Here is a 24521-nt window from a genome sequence, read left to right on the forward strand (position 1 = left end):
TGATGTGATGTCATCTTGGTTCAGGGTGGAGGGAGGACGGAGGAGCCCGGAGCTGACTGTCGGAAGGAAAGCATGGGGGGTGGGGGGTGGGGGGGCTCCAGTGACTCCAAAGGCTGCGCGATCAGTTGTGAAGGGGGGAGCAGAAGCCATCTCCCCTGTGATTGGGGAAGGAGACGGATGTTCCTGGGGACCGTCTGGGCGCTCGGGGTCCTGTTGCTGATACGCCATCATCATCCTTTATTGATCAGCCGTGGAGACTTGGGGGTAGATTGGATGATCAGAACCTCTCCATTTGCTTTTTTCCGCCTCCCTTTTCGCGGTGACGCCCCCCACCCCCCACGGGCCTGGCCATAGGGGTCACATGTTTGTCTCAGCCTCGAGTCCTCAGGTGTAGTGATGCTGGGGGTCTTACACTTTGTGTCCCACCCTCCTGGCTGCCATGCCCTGGGGGTCACACCCTCTGTTGTAAGCAGTGTCAGGGGGCGGGGGGCAGGGGAGTCCCAGACATTGGCGCTTCCAGACCTAGCTGGGTGTGTGTGGGCACTGCTGGGAGGGACACACAAGCCCAGGGGTTGGCCCGGAGCTCCACCACATACGCAAGCCCCTCTTCTCTCTGCTCCCTCCTGACTACCAAGTGGCTACCAAGTGCGGGGGCTGTGGGGGCCGCTCCCAGGATTCTCAGCCAACCAGGCCTGAGGCTCACTCTGAGTGTCCGAGGCTGGGATGCTGCTTGTCCTCCAGAGCTGGACCCAGCGGTCGGGCGACCGTGTCATGGCCAGGATGCAACCGGGGTCCACTGAGTGCAGGACGTGCCCTGTCGTCCTTGATCTGGCTCCCTCTGGGCTCAAAGCTTCGCCACTGCCCGTGGAGATGGAACCAGGAGGTGAGCGCCAGCCTGAGTGTGGCGTGTGCTCAGGAAATGGAGCTTCCGTTAGTAGCCACGACTGGCGGGAATGTAGGTCCCTGTTGCGGACCCCAGGCCAGAGTCACCGCAGAGGCCCCAGACCAGAGTCACTGCAGAGGCCACTCACCATTTCTAGCTCCCGTAAGAGCCAGAGGCCAGTTGGCTTTTCCATCTCAGCCTTGACATTGAGCTAGGTTTACGGAATCAGCCATCAGGTGGCATTTCTGGGAGGAATCGTGTGTGTGTGTGTGTGCGTGCTTGTGCATGCATGTGCAGGTGTGTGCAGACATGTGCATGTGTGTATGTGTGCATATGTGTGCTGTGTGTATGTGTTCTGTGTGCGTGCATATGTGTGCGTGAATGTGTGTGCATGTGTGCATGTGCGTGCATATTTGTGCATGTGTGCGTGTATGTGTGTGTGCATGTGTGTGCGTGTGTGCGTGTGGCTGTTCACATACAGGTATGGGGGAAGCACATGTGCCGGTCAGCACTGAAGGATGGCAAGGAAATACAGAGAAACAAGATTCACTCCCACGTGCAGGCCACGGGCTCAGGTGAACGTCCTGGTCCTTGTCTGTGTTTCCCAGAAGCCCACTCGTTGGGCTGCATCCTGACAGGTATCATCCCTGGAGGATGCTTCTGGATCTCAGACGCTGCGGCCGTTTTTCTGTCTCAGCTCGATTAACCGCCCAGCCCCCCTTGGAACAGTCACATTCTTACCCGCCTCCTCAGAAAGGCCCAGTGCTCACGCGGGTCCTGGCGGGTGGAATGCACGTGGGAACCAGGCGGAAGTCAGGCGGTACCAGCTGGCCGTCCCGACCCTGGCCCTCACTAATAGCACCTGCTAATCCCTCTTGGCTGGGATTTGCCGAGTAAATAACTCCAAGGCCAGGCTTGGAGCCAGCGAAGGGCATGACAGGGACTTGAGTTGGGGACGTCCTTTCTAGCGTCTGTCCCTGCTCTGTCAGGGGGTGGGGGCGCTCAGGGCCCCTGCTGCTGTATAAACACTCCATCTCAGAAGCAAAGGGAGAGGGGTGAGAATCCCACCCCAGGGGCACATGCAGGTGGCAGGAATCTGCCAACACCTTTGCATTGAAGATGCATTTATGCTTTGCTGTCTGAGGAAACTGCTCGAGTTTTAGCTGCTCCTTCTGACTCATGTGTGCTATGGTTTTATTTAAAGATGTTCTGGGTTTGGGTTTGTTTTCACAATGACCAAAGTAATGCGTGTTCATAGCAGACAAGCTTGGGGGAGGGAGGAATGACAGATGTAGGGGCTGGAGAGAGAGCACGAAGGGCCGGGTGCCGGCTTCGCACGTGGCCACAATGGGTTCAATCCTGGCACCGCAGAATGGTCTCCTGAGCCCCTGCAGGAGTGACCCTGAACGTAAACTCAGGAGTGAGCCCTGAGCCCTGCCAGGGATAGCCCTACCCATCACCCCCTTTAAAAGATGTAAAAAGAGGGAAAATGCTCACTACTTTCCTCCACAGAAGTCACCACTGACTGACCACACTGACATCTTTGGGGGGAAATTGTATAGTTCACCTTCCTCCCACCCCAGTCTGATGAGCTGGGCGCATGGGGGTGGTGGGTGCCCAGAAGCAGAGAAGGCAGAGTCCCCTGGGCATGGCCACCTGTGGGAGAGCTGTTGTGCACTCGGGAAAAAGGTCTTTTCTCTTCTTCCTGTGTTGGAGTCCCTGGACCCTGCGGTGACACCGACAGAGCCCCTCAAACCAGCCCCTCTGGGCGCCGAGACGTCTCCTCCAGCACAGAGTGGCCCTCAGGAGCCAGAGGAGATGAAAAGATGAGTGTTCCTCATGGGCGGAATCGGACAGTGCCGAGGCGCCCTGGAAACCGTACTTGGAGCACCATAGGCGACAGAGTCCTCGTGACTGGACAGAAGCAGCTTCTTGAAGCACTATCGACTCTGAGAGGACGGTCCCAGCTGCTCTCGGGTCAGGCCCGGCAGGAAGGGTGAGAGCAGCCGTGCCTTGGTCACCTTCTGGCCACCAGCTGCTTATGCAGTGTTAGTGTGTCTGCCGATGACTCCTTTTGTGGCCAACTTCCGGTCCCAGATCTCTCTAGGTATTTCATTCTGGTTTCGTTTGTTTTTATTTGGGGGCTTTTTTGGGTCACACCCAGTGACACTCAAGGGTTCCTCCTGGCTCTGCACTCAGGAATTACTCCTGGCAGTGCTTGGGGGACCATGTGGGATGCCGGGGATCAAACCCGGTTGGCTGCATGCAAGGCAAGCACCTTCACTGCTATCACTCTGACCCTCTCTTGGGTGTTTCACTTTGAATTTTCCATCCTCCACCCATCCATCATTCTCACGGCCATCAGTGTCCACCATCCCAGAGTCAGGGTTCCTCTTACACACTCTCAGATCTCTGGCTTGAGCTGAAGCGCAGTGTGTCTGTCCTCACCTTCACGCGACTGGGAGACCATCCGGGCCGTGCGCTGCTTCCTTGTCGTTCTTAACTGCTCACACCCCATTTCACTCCCTCTTCTCCGTGGCACATCCTCCCCCCCCCCCACCCCCGCCTGTAAAGTACATGAGGAACAGGCTAGGGAGACCGCAGGGTTGGGCACACGCCATGCACGCAGCGAACCAAGGGCCCCCGGCAGCGTCAGGCAGCCCTGGAGGGCCTCGAGCGTGACCCTGAAGCCCAGGCGGTGACCCGCCAGCCTAGCCGACCAGGAATCCCCCAGGTCCCCTGGGCCTCTGGGCATGTAGCAAACTCCCCACCCCTCAGGAAGGGCAGAGTGGACACGGCATCATTCCCGCGTCTGGGGGTGCCGGGCCTCAACTTCGGAAGGTCGCTCCAGCTTCACCCATCCCCTCCGCTGCTTCCGTTCATTGTTGAGGAATTACTCACCGGGGACCCCACGTGTGAGGTGTTGAGAAGGTTCGTGAGGAAACGGAGGACCATGTCCCCCAGAAATCCCTTGGGAAGAGTGTCCACTGAAGAGAGTCCGTAGGGAGGCACGGAAAACAATGGGTTCTTATTGGCTGATTGTTTCCTCTGTTCCCGGAATGTCTCTGTCCTCCAGGCCCCACCCATGTCCATTACTCGCCCCGCTGGGGCCAGGAGCACTATTGCTGGTCCTTGGGCTACAGCCAGCCTCAGTCCTGGCCTCTGGTTTCTGCTGTCCTTGTTCCTTTACTCAGAAGACTCATATTCATTACACCCTGATGGCGTGTTCAAGTGTTGCTGTGTTGTATGATGCTGGTCACGGCCCATCCATCCCGGCTCCTACAGGGCCTCCCTTGGAGGGGGCTGCTGCTTCCACAGACCCGCCCGCCTGCCCTCCCTCCCTTCCTTCCCTCCTTCCTTCCTTTCCTCCTCCCTCCCTCCCTCCCTTCATTTCTTCCTTCCCTCCTCCTTCCCACCCTCCCTCCCTCCTTTCCTTCCTCCTTCCCTCCCTCCCTACCTGCTTCTTCCCTCCCTCTTTTCTCCCTCCCTTCCTTCTCTCCTTCCTCCCTCACTTTCCTCCTCCCTCCCTCCCTCTTTCCCTTCCTTTTCTCCTTCCTCCCTCCCTTCCTTTCCTCCTTCCTTCCTTTCCTCCTTCCTCCCTTCCTTCCTCCCTCCCTTCCTTCCTTCCTTCCTTCCTTCCTTCCTCCAGTCCCTCTCCCTCCCTCTCTTCCTTGTCTTTATATCCATCACTTCCTACTCCAAGGCCCTTGTTTATTGTCTTTAAAATGAAAGTCACACCACAGCCATGGGCTCTCCACCCCCCCCCCCCCCCACCCCCGGCTGTCTGTTCTTCGCAGTGTGTGGTAAGTCGAGGTACTTGTAGGTAGTTTGAAAAATCAAGGCGAGAGACTCAGCTTGGAAGGAATAATAGTCATTCCCCCTGCCTTCCCTTTCCTCGGATTCTCCCTCCCAGGACACATGCTCTGCACTCCCTGGGGGGTTCCCTGCTACTTAACGCTGGATTTCCAAGCAGCTTGTTTTGACTACTTTTCCTTGAAGAACACTCTGTATTGATGTACGAGCTGGTGGAACGAGCTTCTTATCTAACTCTCAAGCCTGCACGCTCTCTCTCATACACACGCGTGTCACAGATCACTGTTGACATTTGTAACCACAGTCCCAGCAAGATCCCAGAGTGTCTGGGGCTAAAGAAAGTCCAGCAGGGAGGGCACTTTCCTTGCAACCAGCTGACCCCGGTTCTACCCCCGGCACCGCACAAAGTCCCCCAGCCCCTGAGCACAGCCCTGAGTGCCGCCAGGTGGGACCCGCGAACAAGATTCCCTAAGTCTCTGAGGGCTCCTCTGACTTTCTCGCCCGGTTCTTGTTTTCCTTGTTTGCTCTTTGCTTCTCCGGAGGCTCTCTGTGGGGAGAAATAAACGCACCCAGGTCAGCTGGAGCTAGTTGGCGCGTTTTTGCCAATGGAGGTGATCAGCTAGCCCTGCCCGAGCTACAGAGTATTGCCCGGTCAGCCTTGCTTCCTGCCCCTGGCCAGGGCTGCTTCTCACTGAGTCCTGCCAGCCCTGTGGCCTGCCTGCGCCACTCTGAGCGACCCTGGTAGACTCACCCTTTCCTGAGGGTCTCGGCTTCCTGCCAGGCACAGAACACTTGGGCTTCCTCCTTTCCCTCGGATGAGTGCCCACGGGCAGCCCTGTGGCTTTTCCCCACCCCCACCCCCCCACTCCCATCGCCTCATGTCTGCCCTATGTCCAGCCCTGCAGTCCTGGTCTCTCTGTGCTTCAAAAGTTGGGGGAGGCTGGAAATTTGGGCTGTTGTTGTGTTTTTTTTTTCCATTTTCATGCAAATATGGTTGTTGGTCATTGTAGGGTGTTTTTGTTTGTTTGGTTTTGGGATCCCATCCAGCTGTGCTCAGGGCTGACTCCTGACTCTGTGCTCAGGGATTTCTCCTGTGGGCTCAGGGGACTCTATGGGGTCCCGGCCACGTGCAAGGCAAGCGCCCGCCCTGCACACCAGCATCACTGGGTTTTTAAAGAAGCTTTCCTTCCTTCCTCCCTCCCTACCTCTCTCCCCTCCTCCTCCCTCACCTCTCCCCTGTGTTTCCTTCTGTGGGGCCCAAGGGAGCTGCCGGCCTTCAAGGAGTGGAGAGAGGTGGCACTTGGTCTCCCTGCTCAGCCTGACTCAGTGTCCCAAGAGCGCCACCCCCACTCTCCAGGCCATGTGCTCCTGGGCAGGAGAGAGAGCTGGGTTCCACTATCCGTGGCTGACCCTCGACCCCAGAGTCCAGCCCCAGGCAAAGGTCAGGTCTACTGGAGCCTCAGACCCCCACGGCTAGTCCATCTGGTCAGTGCACGGCTCTGGGCATTTCCTGCAGACAGTCATTCCTTCAGTCCTTCACTGTCTTTCCCACTCTGTTGCCGAAAAGTTCTGACTCGTCCCCGCCAGCTCTGCACTGTCTGCAGGCCACAGCATCAACGTCATAACTGCAAGTGTGTTATAACCACACGATCGTAACTTAGCGTGTATTATAACTGCACAAACATTAGAGGTCAGGGCATATGAACTGCACAAACATGATTATTTAGGGCATGTATTGTAACTGCACAAACATTAGAGCTTAGGGCATACAACCGCACATACATGATCAGTTAGGGCATATATTGTAATTGCACAATCATGATCATTCAGGGCATGTATTGTAACTGCACGATCATGATCAGTTAGGGCATGTATTGTAACTGCACAATCATGATCACTCGGGGCATATAACTGCACAATCATGATCAGTTAGGGCGTATATTATAATTGCATCATCATGATCATTCAGGGTGTATAACTGCACAATCGTGATCGGTTAGGGCATGTATTATAACTGCACAATCATGATCATTCAGGGCATATAACTGATCAAAGTGATCGTGATTGTGCAGTTATAATACATGCCCTGAATGATCATGACTGTGACACTCAGGGATTACTCCTGGCTCTGCACTCAGGAATTACTTCTGGTGGTGCTCAGGGGACCCTATGGGATGCTGGGATGGAACTTGGGTGGGTCACGTGCAAGGTCAATGCCCTCCCTGCTGTGCTATGGCTCCGGCCCCCACCATGACTGCCTCATATGGGCTTCATTTCCTTCCAGAGGAAGATGCCCTCCCCGAGTGGGGGGGTGGGGGTGGGGGGTGGGGGCTGGGGCTGGATGTCTTACATCTTAAACCTTGTACACGGCCGACCCGCACTCGCTTCCAGCACCCACAGGGTCCTCCAACACCCCCAGGAGTGATCCCTGAGCGCTAAGTCAGGAGTCAGGCCAGCATCACAGGGCTGACCCGAAAACTAAAATAATAAATAAAAGGTATTGCCAGACGGACGTCCCCGCCCTGGAGACAGTTCACACTCCTGCCCGCGGGATCCCTGGCACCTTCCAGGTGAGAACTGCAGGTGCCAGAAGGCTGCGCCTACTTAGGGGAGCCCCAGGCCTGCCCCCGGGGATGGACCGACCCTGGCGGGGGGGGGGGGGTCTCCTTGCCCAGGCCCAGCTGGGCTGGCAGCATTGGAGGGGGCTTCTCGAAGTGGGAGGAGGCCGCTTGACCCTCCCCCCCAGATGTTGCTACCTTCTGTCTCTATCAGGAGTCACTCTCCTCCCTGCCCTAGCTCTGGGGCATGTTCTGTCCCAGCGCTCTCCTTCCGAGGCCCAAAGCCTTTCCTCCCCAGACCCTTATGACAGACCCTCACGCTGAGCACTGGAAACCCGTCCCTCCCCCTAGCTTCATTTTTCCTCATGCCACCTGCCCTTTGGGCAGCATGGACATCCCACTGAGCTTATCACCTTTAGTGGCCGTTGGGGGGGCTCTGGGGGTCCCCTTCAGTTGCAGCTTTGGGGGGCATCCCCAGAGAGACGGAACTCAGACCTCCAGGATGCAGTGGGTGGTTCTGGGCTCGTAATTCCGAGGCAGCACTGGCCGCCTCTGTGCTACCTGCAGCCCACGCCCTCAGCCTACCCGTAGTGCCCTGGGGTCCCTTGTGTCCTGCTGGGGTTGGGCTTTGCCAGAGGGCATCTCCCCCGCCTTCTACCCACCCATGGTAGCATCTGGGCTGTTCTGCCGTGGAACTACATGGATGCCAATGTCCGCGGCCCCCCTCCCCCTGCACTGGCCAGGCCGCTGGGATGCTCCAGGTCTGGACCACTGGACCCTGTGTTGGCATGGACAGTACTCGGCTGCTCTGGGGGCAGGGGCTGCTCGTGTCCCTGCCTCCAGCACGGGTGGTACGGAGCCCTCCCGGGAACACATGGGCGTGGGGGTCGCGGGGGGACGGCACTGGTGATACCCCACCCATCGCCTGCTGCTCCCCGGCTCAGGGCAGCCATGGGGTCTCCCTGGCCTACCCTGAACCTCCTTGACTACGCACAGACGCCAGGAACTTCCCACGCCCCAAAAGCGGTCACGCCTGCTTAGGAGGGGCCTGGTGATGCCAAGCGTGCGGGTGTGTTCCTCACGTGCAGGCATATTCCACGGTACGTCGCCGGCGTCTAGCATCACACGTGGCACCGTGGCCCCTCCGGCTGTTACGTTGACGTTGCCCATCCCCCTGTGGCGTTGCCCCTCCCCCTCCGACGTCTCTCCCTCTGTGGCGTCACCCCCTCCCTCTGTGACGTTGCCCCTCCCTCCGGCAGCCCCATGCCCTGGCTGCTGTGAGATGCCCATCCGGGGCAAGGCCACTGGGGAGGCCGGTGCTGCTGTCCTGGTCCATTAGCAACAGTGCACGCATCAAGTGGACTCGCATTCTCCCCACTCCTCTCCCCCTTGGGGTGGTTGGGCTGGGGAGGGCGCCTGGGGCCTCAGTACCGGGACATGTGCTGGACACTGCTTCCAGAGTGGCTCCTCAGCGGCCCATTTCAGCACCGCAGATAGGGCAGAGAGGTCCGGAGCCAGAACACTGGAGGGACAGCACTGGGTCCCCCGAGCCCACCAGGAGTAAGCCCTGAGCACAGAGCCAGGAGTCAGCCCTGAGCATGGAGCCAGGAGGCAGCCCTGAGCACGGAGCCAGGAGGCAGCCCTGAGCACGGAGCCAGGAGGCAGCCCTGAGCACAGAGCCAGGAGGCAGCCCTGAGCACGGAGCCAGGAGGCAGCCCTGAGCACGGAGCCAGGAGTCGGCACCGCCGGGGGTGACCCCAAACAAAACACAGCCAGATGAACTGATGTGAAGTTGTTTCTTTAGTATCTCTAATTCTGGATGATGCACATAGTATTCCGTCATTCAGATGCTAACAACCAAGTATATATATTGAGATAATAACTCATTTTTTCCTTGTTAAAAAAAAAAAAGCCCAGAGGCTGCACATGTGCGCTGGGAGGTGCCCAGACCCTCTGCCGCAGCCACAAACCGTTTCCCGTTTTCCCGCCTCTCCTGCAGGAAGCTGCCCCCCAGCCTTTGCCCCTGGGACCCCAAGAGAGTCGGGGGCCCCAGGCCCACCTACACGTGGCTGGGACAGGAGCAGCGAGTCACTGGGGCCTCAAGGGGGACGCTCTCGCCCCCCCCCCCTCAGGAAAGCTCAGGGCAAGCACCGTCCAGCTCATGAGGCCACAGGTGGACCCTGGCCGGTCTCTGCAGCCTGGCAGAGAGCTGGACCTCTCCTTCCCCAAGGAGCCTTGTCCATGGTGCCATCTGGTTCTGAAAAGTGTTTCCTGGGCGCGCTCCCCGGGGTCTCCTGACAAGAAGGTTTTCCCTGCTTGCTGGCTTTCCTGAGAGCTTCTTCCAGAGTAAACCCGCAGGGCAGCTTCGCCGTGGGTGTCCCGGGAAAACCCGTGGGCTTCCTCCCTTTGGAGACTGACTCACCGGGCCGGGGCGGGCTCGGGGGTGCTGGAAGCTGCATCGTGAGGACGCCGCTTGAAGGGGCTGCCTGCACCCCACCCCTGTGCCAGCCCCGCGGGGAGATAGGGTGCTGCTCCCAAACACAGTCTCCCCAATGAGGCGGGACGGGGGCGGCCCCAGGGTGCTGCAGAGGGTTCCAGGGCGAAAATAGGACGGCGGAGCCGGCAGTGCCCTTCAGACGAAGGGGATTATTATTATTTTTTTAAACTCAGATGCAGAATTCTTCCGAGTTAAAGTAGCAGCATCCCTGTGACCCCCTGGTCCCGTGTTTCCCGGGGGATGTGTTTCATCGTGGTTCGCGGCACGGGTACAGAGCTCTGCAGGCGTCCACGGGCCGCAGCGGGAGGAACTGCCAGGGAGTCTGGCGTGACTGTGCTGCCGGTTCTGAGCCCAGGCATCTCCCTGGTGGGCCCTCGGCAGGCGGGATTGTCAGAGCATCGGGCAGGCGCGTGGGAAGGCCCTGATTATCCTCCTCGGGAGGGGGCCAGGGGACACGGCTTCCCTCTCGTTTGCCTCCTGCCCCCACGGGATCTCGCAGGCAAGTGCCAAGTGCTGGGGAGAGCCGGCGGTTGTTTATCTCGCGAGTGGGTTTTGTCGGGAAAGGTCCCATCTCTCCGAGAAGCGAGGGGCCGAGTGAGGGGTAAGCACGGTTGGGAGTTGGGAACCCAAGACCCCGCCGTTGACGTTGGCTGTGTGCTGACTTGCCCCAGGGACTTGGGGTGGGGGGGAGCTGGGTGTGTTTGGGGAACCACGAGCCCCAATCCTGTGCCTTGGTGTTTGGAGTCCCCAACTCTGGGGGCGCCTTTTCCCTCACTAGAGCTCACCCCTTTCTCCCCTCCCGACTGCCAGTCTGGGGGCCGCGCACCATGTGTACCTGTGCCATGTTCTGGGGGCTTGTCCACATCTGCCCACTGCCCTCACCCTCAGCTCCTCTCCCAGCTCAGCCTCCTCTGAACCCTCCCCAGCCTCCACCCAGCCCCACCTCGGGGGGCGCTTTGTCAAGCACAGACCCTGGGCGAGGCCACTGGTGTCTTCGGGTCCCATGTGGGGCTTAGAGAATGAGGGGAGGGTCAGAGGTCAGCCATGCGGGGCATGGTGGGGAGCTGCATCTTCAGCCCGCAGGGCAGGTTCCCCCTTCCCTGGGTGCAGGGATCACACTACGGGCACAGACCCCCCGGATCATGGTCCTGTCCTGCTCAGCAACTGGGGTGTGAAGTTAGTGAGAAGCCACCCAGTTTCAGCAGATGTGGGCTCAGAGTGACACTCCGGGGAAGTGGGCGCTCCTGCAATGGGCCTTTGCTGTCTGCTCAGAGCGTTCACGCGGGGAAATATGGAACCCCAGGACAGAACGCCCTTTGCCCTCTGAACCCCAAGACAGAACTCCCTTTGCCCATCCAGAACCCCAGAACAGAAGCCCTTTGCCCTCTGAACCCCAGGACAGAAGCCCTTTGCCCTCTGAACCCCAGGACAGAAGCCCTTTGCCCTCTGGGCCTCAGAATAGAACTCCCCTTGCCCTCCCCACAGCGCACAGGAGATGCCCCTGTGTCTGGCTGGGCTGGTCGAGCTCCTGTCTCTCCGTCACAGATGCCGGAGTCCCGCAGCCCAGGAAGGCCCAGCCCATCCCCTCTCCTGTGGCCCGAGAATGGGAGCAGCACCGGGAAGTGAGGGCGCTGCCTCGTGGAACCTGGGCACGGGCCTGCCCTTAGCACGGGCCTGATGGTTGGGGAGACGAGGGGGCAGCAGGTGGGGCTCGGGGCTCAGGTGGCCAGTGGGGTCGTGGTCCTGGGCGGGGCAACTGAGGACTTGGACTAAGTTTCCCACGGAGCTGTGCCCCCAGCCCCGGCCACCTGCAGTGGCTCCTGGCCCTGCGCTTCCCATTCCACTGGGCTCATCAGCTTTAGTGGCCGTGGGCTCTGGGGTCCCTCCAGCTGCAGCCCTGGGGGCATCCCCAGAGAGATGGAGCTCAGCCCTCTAGGATGCTGGTGGGTGGTTCTGGGCTCGTGATTCCGAACTGGTGCTGGCCGCCTCTGTACCACCCACTGCCCGTGTCCCCAGCCGACCCCAGTGCCCTGGGGTCCCGTGTGTCCCGCTGGGGTTGGGCTCTGCCAGAGGGCGTCTCCCCCACCTTCTGCCCACCCACGGTGGCATCTGGGCTGTTCTGCTGTGGAAATACATAAACGCAAGTGTCCGTGTCCCCCCCCCCCCACCCCGCACCAGCCGGGTCGCTGGGGTGCACCAGGTCTCGACCACTGGACCCCGTGTTGGCGCCTTCCGAAGGAGCTGTCCATTGGCGAGCATGGCTGGGAATCAGCAGCACCTCGCGGCCCGTCTCCCTGTTACGAGGCGGGGTGCTATATTAAGGCACGTCACTCAGAGGGTGACGCCGAGCATATGGCGGAGGAGGGGAGGAAAGTGTTCCCTCTCCTGTGCTCAGCGCAGAGGAAAAACACCGCAAAGACACAAGCTGGCTTCTAATCTTCGAGAGCAGAGGAAGCCGCCCCCCCCCCCTCCCCCCGCGGCCCTGTCCCAGCCTCTGCTCCCAGCTCCCCTGCACCCCCCTCCCGCCTCTGTTCCAGCCAGCAGAATGGCAGAGGGGTGGGGGCTGGGGAGGAGTCGTGCCACCCACCCCTGCTCCTCTCTCCCTGTCGCCCTCCCCCCTCCTCCTACCCCCCTCTGCCCAACTATTGCATGCCCCTCCCCCACTGATTGACAGGCGGGCAACAGAGAGGCGGGAAGTAGCAGCTCTTAGTCGATATTTTTCCATTTTCATGCACGTTTCCAGAGATTTCATCATGTGAACTCTCTCCTTGGAGACACATTCCTCCCCACCCCCAGTGAAGAAAAATAGTTTTAAGGAACTTTCCTTAAAATGTGTGTGTATGAGAGACACACATGCACACACACCCTCCCCACATGCACACACACACATGCCCACACATACACACACACATGCATGCATACACACACATACACATACACCCAAATACACACATACACATATGCACACACATACACCCACATACACACATATACACACAGAGAGAGAGAGAGAACAGGCTTCTCCAGATATGAAAAAAAATCATAGTATAAATTATTTTTTGAAAATATATTTGCTTTTTGTCCACACCCACAGTGCTCAGGGCTCGGGGATGGCTCGTGGCAGTGCTGGGGACAGTATGCAGCGCTGGGGGGTTGACCCTGGTTGGCTGTGTGCCAGGCACGCACCCTCCCTGCTCTACTGCCTCTCCAGCACAGACACATATTTTATGGCTCCGCATGGCTCACTGGGGAAGGCTCAGACTCTTGGCCTTCTTTCTGGGCACAAGCTGGCCCTTGTCCTCCACACTAGCCCTGTCTGCCCACCCAGCCCTTCCCCTCCCTGTCACAGCCCTTTATAATCCGACCCCTGGGACGGCCTCCTGCAGTGGGTGCTGGTGTTCTGGCCACCCAGGGCTTCACCGTCCTCCCCCCGCCCACACCCTCTTCACTGGGATGAGTCCTGCCTGCCCCTCATCTGCCTCCTGCATTCCCACCAGGAGGTCTGGGCCTGGACCCTGGGCCTTGGGCCCCTAAAACTGTCGGGGTCCCTAAAACTTGCCTCTTGCACGATCCCCTGCACCCTTCGAGCCTGTGACTCAGACAAGCTTGTGCCTGGCTGGGCTGCCTGGGGAGGGTCCTGGTGACCTGGTTACACCGCCACCCATGCCCGACCTCATGGGGGCATCTGGGAGGAGGGTGGAGACTGCCACAGCCCCATCCATCCTCCCAGCTCTGAGCGCCTGTTTTCTACTTTATTTCTTCTGCAGTGCTGGGGGCCAGAGCCAGGCTTGGGCCGTGCAAGGCAGGAAGGGGCTGCCCGGACCCTCGGGCCATCTCTCTAGCGCTAACAAGCATCCAGTACCTGTCTGCTGGGTGTACCAAGAATTCTTTCAAATGGGAGCAAAAGAGAAGACTTGCAGCATCACAACAGGGAAATCCCTTTTCTTGAGTTGTATTCTTATTTCTTGAGTTGTGTTCTTTTTTTTTTCTTAGTCTCGCAAATATGGAGAAAAATTTGGAGAAAAAGCTTTTCAAGAGAGCCAGAAAGAGCTATTAGAGAGGGTCCCCACATGCACACACACACATGCACACACATACACACACACATGCATGCATACACACACATACACATACACCCAAATACACACATACACATATGCACACACATACACCCACATACACACATATACACACAAACACATATACAAACACACATACACGCATACACACATGCACACACATGCACACACATACACACACATACACACGTATGCATACACTAGACACATGCACGCATACACACATATACATGCACACACATACATGCATACACACATACACATATACATACACACATACAGACGTGCGCACACATACACCCACCCACACACACATACACCCACACCCCACACACGCGCACACCCCAGTGCAGCCTCAGAGGAGTTTTCTTCCCGTATCCATGACACACTCCTGTGCCCACCTTGTCAGGCAGACCCCCCCCCCCCGCCTCTGGGCCGTGCTGGTGCCCGGGTCCCTCGCTTCACCCGTGGGTGGTTCAGGCCTGAGGTGTTTCTCTTACCGGTGCTCCTGGCCGAGTCTGTTTCGTGTTTTCTATGATCCAGAGCCTCGGGCCTGAGCGCTGCGTCCTCCTGGGAGGCTCTGCATATGCCAGGGAGGACCCACACGCCTGAAATTCCACACCAGCACTTGGAAGTAATCAGCGATTCCTGGTGGCATTTACCCCGGAAACTCTTCTTTAAAATCCCCTCCGGAATCCTGTCCTGAAAACCCCCTGGATGATGGGAGCCGACAGATGTCCTGATTAGTATTCTGCAAAGTGGCTCCTTCTCTCACCAGGCAGAGTCTGTGTTCCTAGACCCAACAGCCTCTACTCCTAGAAAACTCAGCACTTGCTTTGCCCAAGAGGAGCTTTTCCCAACTCAGGTCTTGGGTTGGCGGGGGGGGGGGAGGGATGTCAGCTCTCTATCACCCCTTAGAGCTGGCCCAGCTGGGTCAGAGGGACGGAACCCACTTTGCTGGCAGGGTGGGTGAAGCCCCAGGATCAGGCCCGTCATGTTCCCTGATATCTGGAAATTCAGTGAAGATGCAGGAACTGCGGGGCCCCTCAGCTAGCCCAGATTATGCACTCAAACTGGTGAGGGCTGTCGTAGTGGGCACACAGGCCTCATCAGGGAGCCTGTTTGTTTAGGCATATAGCATTAGTGCCACCACCAGTGTCAACTTCCCTCCCCCGGCATTCGCAGATTCCCTCCTCACCCCAACCCCGTGGCCACCTGTCACCTTCACAGGCACGTGACAAAGTTCCAGAGTCTGTGTTTGGGCCCGCAGCTCTGCCCCCACTCATCACCCGTGTAACTGAAGCCCTGCCGTCTGCGCACCCATTGCTTCCCGTTCTCTCTCCTCCCTTGATTTCTTTCCTCCTCTGTCCTTCTCCTCTCTAGCCCTGGAGTCCCGGAGACCTAGGCCTCCCCCTTTTACTGCAATTTTCAAATCTATAGCCCAGCTTCGGGCTGGAGCGATAGTACAGCGGTAGGGCGTTTGCCTTGCACGCAGCCAACATGGCCGACCCGGGTTCGATTCCTCTGCCCCTCTTGGAGAGCCCGGCAAGCTACCGAGAGTATCTCGCCTACACGGCAGAGCCTGGCAAGCCACCTGTGATGTATTCAATATGCCAAACACAGTAACAACAAAATCTCCAATGGAGACGTTACTGGGCCCGCTCGAGCAAATCGATGAACAACGGGAGGGCCTTTACCTTGACCTTTACCTATAGCCCAGCTTCAGGGAAATGCAGGTAGATTTGCAAGAGCGACCAGCACTTCCTTTTTGTCTGAGGCGTCCCTATTCGGGCACCAGTTGTCTAAGTCACTGTCCTGCAGTGACCAGGGTCCCTGGGTTGCATTCTGGGCTAATGACCATCCCCCTGGCTGAAGAAACAGGTCCACAGGCTGCTAACCAGTAGCAGTTTATTCATATCAGTCTGGATTATTCTAGAGAAGTCAGGAAGGGTTGGGGACAGCAGTTACACATAGGTGGGGTTGAACATTAACATAAACAATGAACAGATGTAAAGCCCCTCCTTCAGGGGAGTTTTCTAGGAGATCCACTCAAGGATGGAATTCCATCTAGGGGCATGTTGCTTTCTCCTTTCCTTTACTGGTAAACCATTTGAACAATCACGTTGAATTTACTTCTTAATAATATTTCTAGTCATTTTGTATAAACGTGGTAAGAGATACAGACTTTTATCTATACTTAGATTAAGCTTAAATCGTCTCTCTGGACTCATGGTAAAGGTGGCTTTTCTTGGGGACATCTCGCTATATTCCCCAGACCACAGTCCTCAGACCAGGTTAGTCTTTCCTAATCCCAGCAGGGTCCTTACTCAGTTACTTCTTTCTGGGTCATGACAGAGTTTGTTCCATGGTTGTGCTCTTAACGTATCATACTTCTTACAGTGCTTAGGCTGTCCCTTTCGAAGCCAGGGTAGCTAATGGATTTCCTGGGTCCATCCAGTCCCTTGGTGGGAACCCATCTTTTGGGGTGTAAGGAACTGAGGTCAATCTAAGGGCAGCAACTGAGGCTTTAGTCAAGTAAATATTATGAATGCTCAGGGGTAAAATTTTCAGAGCCAGTTAACTCCCATATTACATTAACTGGCATTAACTGTCTTCCTGTGTCTATAGAAAAAGGACATTGCTCTAAAATAAAAATATGCAAAAGACATAAAGGAAAGGGGAAAGCGGTGTTTCACACAAAACCCAGAGCCATCAGAAGGTTTGACTCTGTAAGTTACTGTATCTGATTTGGAGATATTTGTGGCTAACTAATGGGGAAGAATAGTACAAAGGAGAGGTTAAAGATGAACCCAGAGCATTGGGAGAGCCCCGATGGAATTAGGTGTGCCCCCAGGACCACTAGAGTGGGAGTAATTCAGTTAACCCAAGCTCTCTGCAAGAGGAGAAAAGAGAGTTCAATGTTAAGCCTAAAGTGCTGGGAACTGTAATTCAACACTTTTCTCTGTGGAAACCATGAGGAGGCGAGAAATGGATTCAGAAATTAAAATTTTCTCTTAGAAAAATGGAGCTGGGACATTTGTGTTTCCCTGAAGTTGGCCAGAAGCCCCCTGGCAGGGTGGGGACAGGGGTCTCCAGCAGGGCTGAACGCAGGACGACAGCCAAGCACAGGCAGAGCCCCGGAAGTGGACCCCAAACCGAGCAGGCCCAGAGAGGCGGCTGGGTGCCTGAGGGGGTCAGGACACAGCAGCACCTTCCCAGGGCTTCAGAGACACCTCAGCTCTGCACATGCTGAGCCGCCTGGGTGCCGAGGGAAGGAGCCAGGCCAAGCTTGTCACTGGGGTGAAGTCACTGCCATGCTGGGAGATTTCTGTGTGTTCCCATTCACACCTGCATTGTTTTTAAAGTCATCTACACGGGTAAATCACTGCTCAATTTCTGGTTTTGTTTTTTGTTATTTGGGCCACCCCCGACTGGTTCTCAGGCCTCTCTCCTGACTCTACAGGGCTCACTCCTGGCAGGGCTTAGAGGACCATATGGGGTGCCGGAGACCAAACCCAGATCAGTCGTCTGCAACGTGAGCGTCTTACCCGCTGTACTATCGCTCCAACCCCTCACTGGTAAATTCCCATGAGAATTACTTTTACTTACCCTTCGTTATTTATCCAGAAAGAGATGATTTCTGACATAAAGCATAGAATTGATTATATATGTGTATGTGTATACACATATACATGTGAATATGTATAGGGTGTGTATACATGTGTGTATGTATCGGGTGGAGCGATAGCACAGCAGTAGGGTGTTTACCTTGCACGTGGGACCAGCCTGGCCAACCGGGGACCAGCCTGGCCAACCGGTGTTTGATTCCTCTGCCCCTCTCGGAGAGCCCAGCAAGCTACTGAGAGTATCTCGCCCGCATGGCGAAGCCTGGCAAGCTACCCGTGACGTATTCGATATGCCAGACACAGTAACAACAAAGTCTCCAATGGAGACGTTACTGGGCCCGCTCGAGCAAATTGATGAACAACGGGAGGACAGTGCTTACAGAGTTTACAGTGTATATGTATATGTAAATGTGTTTTCCAAGAATACCAGGAGAGCAATTTCCTATAGTGTCAGTGAGAATTTTTAATATTCTTTGTTATGATACTTCACAGCTTCTTTCTGACTTAGAAGAAAGCTTAGTGATCGCAATTACAGATAAGACTGAAATCTGAAAAAACATCTTGTTATGAAACTGATCTTGTTACACTAGTACAGAAATAGGCCTCTCTTTTCTAAAACACAATATATCTACACATATATATGTGTCTTAAATATGAAGAAATACCTGCATCTTCGAAAGGCAACTGCATAAGAGAGAAAAGGTGGTCTTCCTAAAGAGCTGGCAGCAGGGGGGGTGGGAGGTTGAATGTACCGGGGGGGTCTTCCTCGCTTACCTTGTTCATGTCACTGAACCCCTTAGTATCTGTGCTTCCTTTCTTGGAAAATAGAGGTGTTCCAACAGGGCCTCCCTCGGGTCTCTAGTGTCCAAACAGGACATTAAGATGGAATGCAATTAACCCAGTCTTCCATGCAGAGAAACTGTCAGCTATTAGCAAAAATAAGGGACTGAATAAGAAAAAGTGAATTTCCAAGCCCAACAGGATTGCATGAAACGATGCCATCACTGGAATGCACTGGGCCCACCCCCAGCACCACGTGCTTCTCCTGAGCACCCCTGGGAGGAACCCCCAGAGCACAGAAATGGGAGTAGCCCCTGAGCCACTAATTGATTGATCGATCAATTGATTCTCCAGCACCAGTCCAACCCTCCCAAGGCTACTGAGAGCAGACAGGGTTAAGGCCTGCTGCCCTCCCCATTATAAATCTGTGTCATGAGATCTGAGTAAAGCGGTGACCACCCAGGGCCATGCTCACCTGGTCCAGGTGCTGGGTCATCTAGGAGAGCCCTTCACAGTTCATTCCACTCCCGTTTCCATCAAGGTGAAGTGATGCCATGGCCACACACACACACACACACACACACACACACACGCACACACACAATGGAACACACACATGCACCACACACACATACACACACAGACTCACACACACACGGTGCTACTGAAAGTGCTTGCTCTGGCTCTTGGCACAGAGAGAACATGCACTTTCATGGTGGGCAGGAAAAGTCAGGAAACTTCTATTCCAGGCAGCTAATCACCTGGATTCTTCTCCAAGACTTCAGACATCCCCTCTGACATTTGAAACATGCAAAGCTACACATTATCTTCTGGCCAAAATTCATGACGAAATCCACCAAGAGAAAAGACAGCATCCAACATTCCCCGAAGAGTGCTGGGTCGCTAAGCCTTCCAGAGAAATGGCAGAAGCCAGTGTTATAGTTAGCCAGTTGAAATGGGTTCGTTTGTTACAGCTGTCCTCTGGAAACACAGAATCCTACCTTTATTCAGACCCACTGGGAAGTAAATTAATTCAGCTAGCCCAGACAAATTCAAAATGGATCTGAGACTCTGAATTACCAGCGCCAAGAGTCTTCCTCATTGTCTCGTGCTTCTCAGACTTAGCATTTGAATCCTTTGGGAGGCTTTAAAAACAGTCCTGATGCCCAAGCCACATCTCAGACCAATTAAATCAGAATCTCCAGGGCCGGACCCAAGAATCAGTGTATTTCCAAGCTGCTCCCCAGGTAATTCTAACAGTCACCTGAGAGACCCACTGGTAATTTCTCGAGGGAATGGAAGTAGAAGGGAACTGTGGAGTAGATCAGCTCGCCTTTTGGAATCAGGAGTCTGAGTTTGCAGTGAGCTTTATCCCTGCGCTGTACCCTCGAACCAGGCCTCTAACTTTGCAGTTCTTTGATCTGTAAGAATTTAGGTGGGGAGGGCATGCCTTGCGTGCAGCCAATGTGGGTTTGATCCCAACATATGGTCCCCCAGGCACTGTCAGGAGTGATTCCTGAATGCAGAGCCACTAGTAAGCTCTGAGCATCACCGGGTAAAATATATATTGTAACATACATATATATATATATATATTTTTTTTTTTCAGCAAGACCCGGTTTAATTATTGATTCTTTCTTCCACCACAGACATTGAGGATTGCTCTACCCCAGTGTGGGATTTGAGTTTTCCCAGCAGTATAGACATAGCTTATTTCTCCTTCGGCATCAGACAATCAAGCTTTGACTACACTGCTGGAGCTGTTTAGACAAGGGCAAATAAAACCATTCAGGCATTTCTCCCTGGTGGCGCTGACTGTGGGAGAAAGGAAAGTTCTTTTCCCTGGGAGTGGGTCCTTCACCCAAGCATTCTGTTGCAGGTCTTCCTTTCAAACTAACCCAGGCAGAAGAGCCGTTGAAGCCCTAGTTGTAATCCAGGCAACTGTCCAACAAGCTCTATTTCCACGAGCACTGATTCTTGGCTTGGAGTCCAGTTTGGTGGCTCCGTATATGCCTCCATCCACGTTGCCTCAGTACACTTTTAGATTCATCTGTCGTTTGAGTTGGAAAGAACCTCAGAGAACATCCTGTTTGGCTGGTTCTTTTCTAGGTGAGGGAAGAGCCTCTTGGCAGTGATGTGATCAGTCTGTGGTCTCAGCCAGCGCTTGTCCCGCCTCCCAGGTACAAACGCTGACTGGTCCACTGCTGCTGGGGATGGGAGATGCTCTCTGGACAGTAGGGTCAGTGAGCGCAAGGATTTGTATGATTGCTTAGGAATATTTGCAAGGACTCAAAGCAAAGAGACTGTTCCATACCGTACATGACAACAAAATTGTCTTGCCTACTTAGGAAGCTGGTGTGGCAACCAGAGATTTTCCTTTCGTTTTAAGAGATTGTGGCATTGATTGTGGCGCCATCTGTTGGCTGCAGACAGAGGCTGTGCGGCTTCAGATTGTGAATTCTGATCATTCCCGGGTTGCCTGGAGGACAAGATCTCTATTTAATAGGACACATAGGTGTGTATCTAGTATCCTAAATAGTATTTTAACTATGCATCTGTGTATATGTGTATAGAGATTACGTATTTCATAAGGTGTAGTAGATGAGGAAATTTAGTCACAGAGCATCTAGTGACCTAAGATGCTCGGGATTCGGTGTGGTAAGCGGGATCAGCCTCGTCCCTGCTTGAGCATCTCGACTAATCAATCAGTCTGTGTTCTTTGGGGTCTGGCGTCTTGGATGTCTCTCGGTGAACGAGATGTTAATGGCTTTGATCACAAACCTTTGCAAAACTGCTCATAGATGTGTGGCGGTTCGACAGGCTTGCTCTACGGGGGCTCAGCGGAATAATCAGGTTTCTGAAGAAATTGCTGTTCAGGCAGACAGGACTAACTTCCCCCGCAACGTCTCTGCTTTGGGGAACTGAGAATATGGTCCCTCAAGTCATTTTCTGCGTTCCGTAGTTCGGATGAAGAATGCAGGTTCGGAAGCATGACGCGTCTCAACTGGGCACTTTTCCCCCCTCCCTCTCTCTCCTCTTTCCCTCTCTCTCCCTTTCTCTCTCCTCTCCCTCTCTTTCTTCTCTCTTTCTTCTCTCTCCTCTCCCTCTCTCCTCTCTCCTCTCTCCTCTCTTCTCTCTCTTCTCTATTCTCTCTCTCTGTCTCTCTGTCTCTGTCTCTGTCTCTCTCTGTTTCTCTCTCTCTCTCTCTCTCTCTCTCTCTCTCTCTCTCCCTCCCCTCTCTTTTGGGCATTATAGTTTGCAATGAAGATACCTAAAGGTTGACATGTATATCCCTTCAACTACTTTCAATGCTCAGTTCTTATCCAGTGTGATAATTTCCGACGATTATTGTTCTACTGGTCCCTTTTCTGTCTTACCTACCCTCCACCTCACACACAACCAGTGCTGGTGAGGATTTGGGAGAAAGGGACTCTCATTCATAGCTGGTAGGAATGCCGACTTTGGGGGGAAAAAATGGACATTCCTCAAAAAACTAGAAATTGAGCTCCCGTTTGACCTAGCAATACCACTACAGGGAATATACCCTGGAGGCTCAAAAACACACAACAGAAACACCATCTGCACTCCTATGTTCGTTACAGCACTATTCACCATATCCAGGATCTGAAAACAACCTGAGTGCCCAAGAACAAATGACTGGATAAAGAAACTATGGTACATCTACACAATGGAATACTACGCAGCTGTTAGGAAAAATGGAGTCATAAAATTTGCCTATAAGTGAACGGTCCTGGAGAGTATCATGCTGAGTGAAGTGGGTCAGGAGAGGGTCAGATATAGAATGACTGCACTCATTTGTGGCATGAATGAATATGAAAAATAAGAATTTTTTTAAAAATACACATATATTCATGTGAATAGTTTATGTGGGTACAGCATAAATATTTGGAACAACAAGATCATAGAAGTGGGGTGGCCTGGAAGAGAGGGTATCAGTTCTGCAAAAGATAAGGATGAGTCTGGTGCTCTCGGGGGAGAGTTGAGATTACATCTCAGAGGGTGAGTAGCTTAATAGCAAGGTGCGAGAGGGACACATGTCCCTTTGGCAGTGGCCTCCCTGCTCCAGAGAAGTTTTGGTGTGGGGTGTTGGGGGAAGGGATCAGGGCCAAGCCTGGACTAAGTCAGCCGAGTGGTTTGTTTTTTGTTCTGAAGCACTGGAGGGTGTTCAGAGACGTTGATCATCTGTTTTATGTTCTGAGCACTGGAGGGTGTTCAGAGACGTTGATCATTTCTCTGTTGTGGGGTAGAGGGCTCGCGGAAAGGCAAGGCAGAGAAGGGCTAGGCAGAGAACACGAGCAGAGGCAGAAAGGGACAGGGAGATGGGAGCTGTCATCTCTCAGATAGGGGCAATCACGCCCCCCTTATAGAGAGGCCAAGATGGAGAGCGTCTGGAGTGCACCTGCTCAGGTAGAAAAAAGGAAAGGTATTGTTGGGTTTTTTTTTAATACCATCTGGCAAGTGTTTCCGTTCTATCACTTTCCCTTATGACTTATCCTGATTTTTTTTCAGCATTATTTCCTCGTCTATTTATAATGGGAAGAAAATCTGCCCCAAGAACAGAGGAAATGATGTTTCATTTGCTCCCCCACCACCTCCATTTTTACCGAACAGGTGACAAGACAGTCTTCAACACTTTTTCAGACAATTTGCAATGCCAGAGAACCATATTGGTGTGGGGTTTTTTTGTTTTTGTTTTTGTTTTTGGCACATAAGATGTTAACTTGTGGAATGGGCTAGAAAGAGTGGTGAATGGTGAATGATGTCCATTATAGAGGCCAGAGAAGTGTCTTTCTTCTAACCAGAAGTGCTTGAGGGAGCAGTTTGGGGCCATCCGGAAGTGCTGAGGAGGCAGTTCTGGGTCTTCAGTGCTTCCAGCCTGGGGTCCTGCAGAGATCCATTCTTAGGCTGCCCTCGCTGGTAGTTATGTAGCTCCTGCCACCCCTTTCTAGTCTAAACTTTCCCCTCCCATGGCCACTAGCAGCTTCTTTAGCCTGAGCACATCAGTGACATTTCCAAAGAAGACAACATGAGGAACGAGTTTCTGTTGCCTCCGCCTGATAATTCGCAATTACTGCCACGATTTTAAAGCTCTCTCTCCCCAGATCAGTGAGCCATGGTAGGACGAGCAAAAGAAAAACATGCTGAGCCTACTTCCCTGTCCTCTTTGGTGTCTTGTGCGCATTCCTCGTTCCACACAGACCTCAAACCCAGCCGATCCCTGTGCCCTGGAGAATTGGGGCAGAGGGAGGAAAGAGGCAGTGATCCTTCCGCAGAGGCAGATGTGTTCCATGGAATGTCTGTCCTTTGGGTCCTGGTGTTCCCTTCAGCCTGGTTTGGAACGGGGCCTACTTGTGCATTTGGCTCCAAAAAATATATATATTTTCACATGAATCAATTTGAAATTTTTCTCCTGACTCTTTCTGGGGTTTTCTTGCTTGGCTTGCTTCCCGTCACTTCTTGCATCATTTATCCTGCTTGCGAGCATCTCGGCCTGTGCTACTTCCATCTGCTGCTTCCCTCATCCGTGCTGCCCGCTCTGCTGGGCCCACTTCTCTCTCTCTCTCTCTCTCTCTCTCTCTCTCTCTCTCTCTCTCTCTCTCTCTCTCTCTCTCTCTCCTCATCTGTCCTCGATTGGGCCTGAGGCGAGTACCAACCTATTAGCCCATGTCTGCACCTCTGTCCCTGGTGTGTCAGCTAATATTTGCTTTTGTACCTAGTGAAGCCGCCGTGGTGAAATAAAGTGAGGTTCTTTTAATGCTCTCAAATTGCTTTAGGTGACATGAGTCCTTGGAAGTAGGCACATATTGGAAAGGTTTGCTCTTTGTGGGGGAACATTCCACGTGTCAGAAGGTCCCGTTTGGGCCTTTCCACATCTTGGGAAGAGTAAACAGCCCGGAGGGCTTTATCTGTGCAGCGCTGAAGGTTAACTGACGCTTGATTTCCGTTTGCTCGTGGCCAACATTCCAGCCACTCTGTCCACTTAATCCTCCCTTTTGATGACTCTAGTGGATAGGAGCTGGCGAGAGGCGCTTTCTAATTATAATCTCGGTGCTAACTGGCGTCTGCTCGAAGTCCCTCTGCTGCTGCTTCACTGGCACTCTGGGTTTCCTTGGGAGGCATATTTCCAAGCCGTCTCGAGCGCTGCCATGGGTTTCAGGATCATTCAGCAGATCTCTATGACCCCAGAAGTTGGTATTATATATATGGAACACCTTGATGTCAGGAGTTATGACCTTATCCAAGCACCTCTGGCCTTAATGACCT

The 24521-nt window shown here is 54.2% G+C and overlaps 2 protein-coding genes across 2 annotated transcripts in view; both read left to right on the top strand.

Moving 5' to 3' along the window:
* The window catches only part of CDC123 (cell division cycle 123), a 312575-nt gene that overhangs the window by 146553 nt on the left and 141501 nt on the right, over positions 1-24521 (top strand). The gene's annotated exons all lie outside the window — the stretch shown is intronic.
* Positions 1-24521, top strand: part of CAMK1D (calcium/calmodulin dependent protein kinase ID) — a 176756-nt gene that overhangs the window by 93505 nt on the left and 58730 nt on the right. The gene's annotated exons all lie outside the window — the stretch shown is intronic.

The sequence above is a fragment of the Sorex fumeus genome, unplaced genomic scaffold, assembly GCF_029834395.1.
Source record: "Sorex fumeus unplaced genomic scaffold, SorFum_2.1 ptg000026l, whole genome shotgun sequence".
Lineage (NCBI taxonomy): Eukaryota > Metazoa > Chordata > Mammalia > Eulipotyphla > Soricidae > Sorex > Sorex fumeus.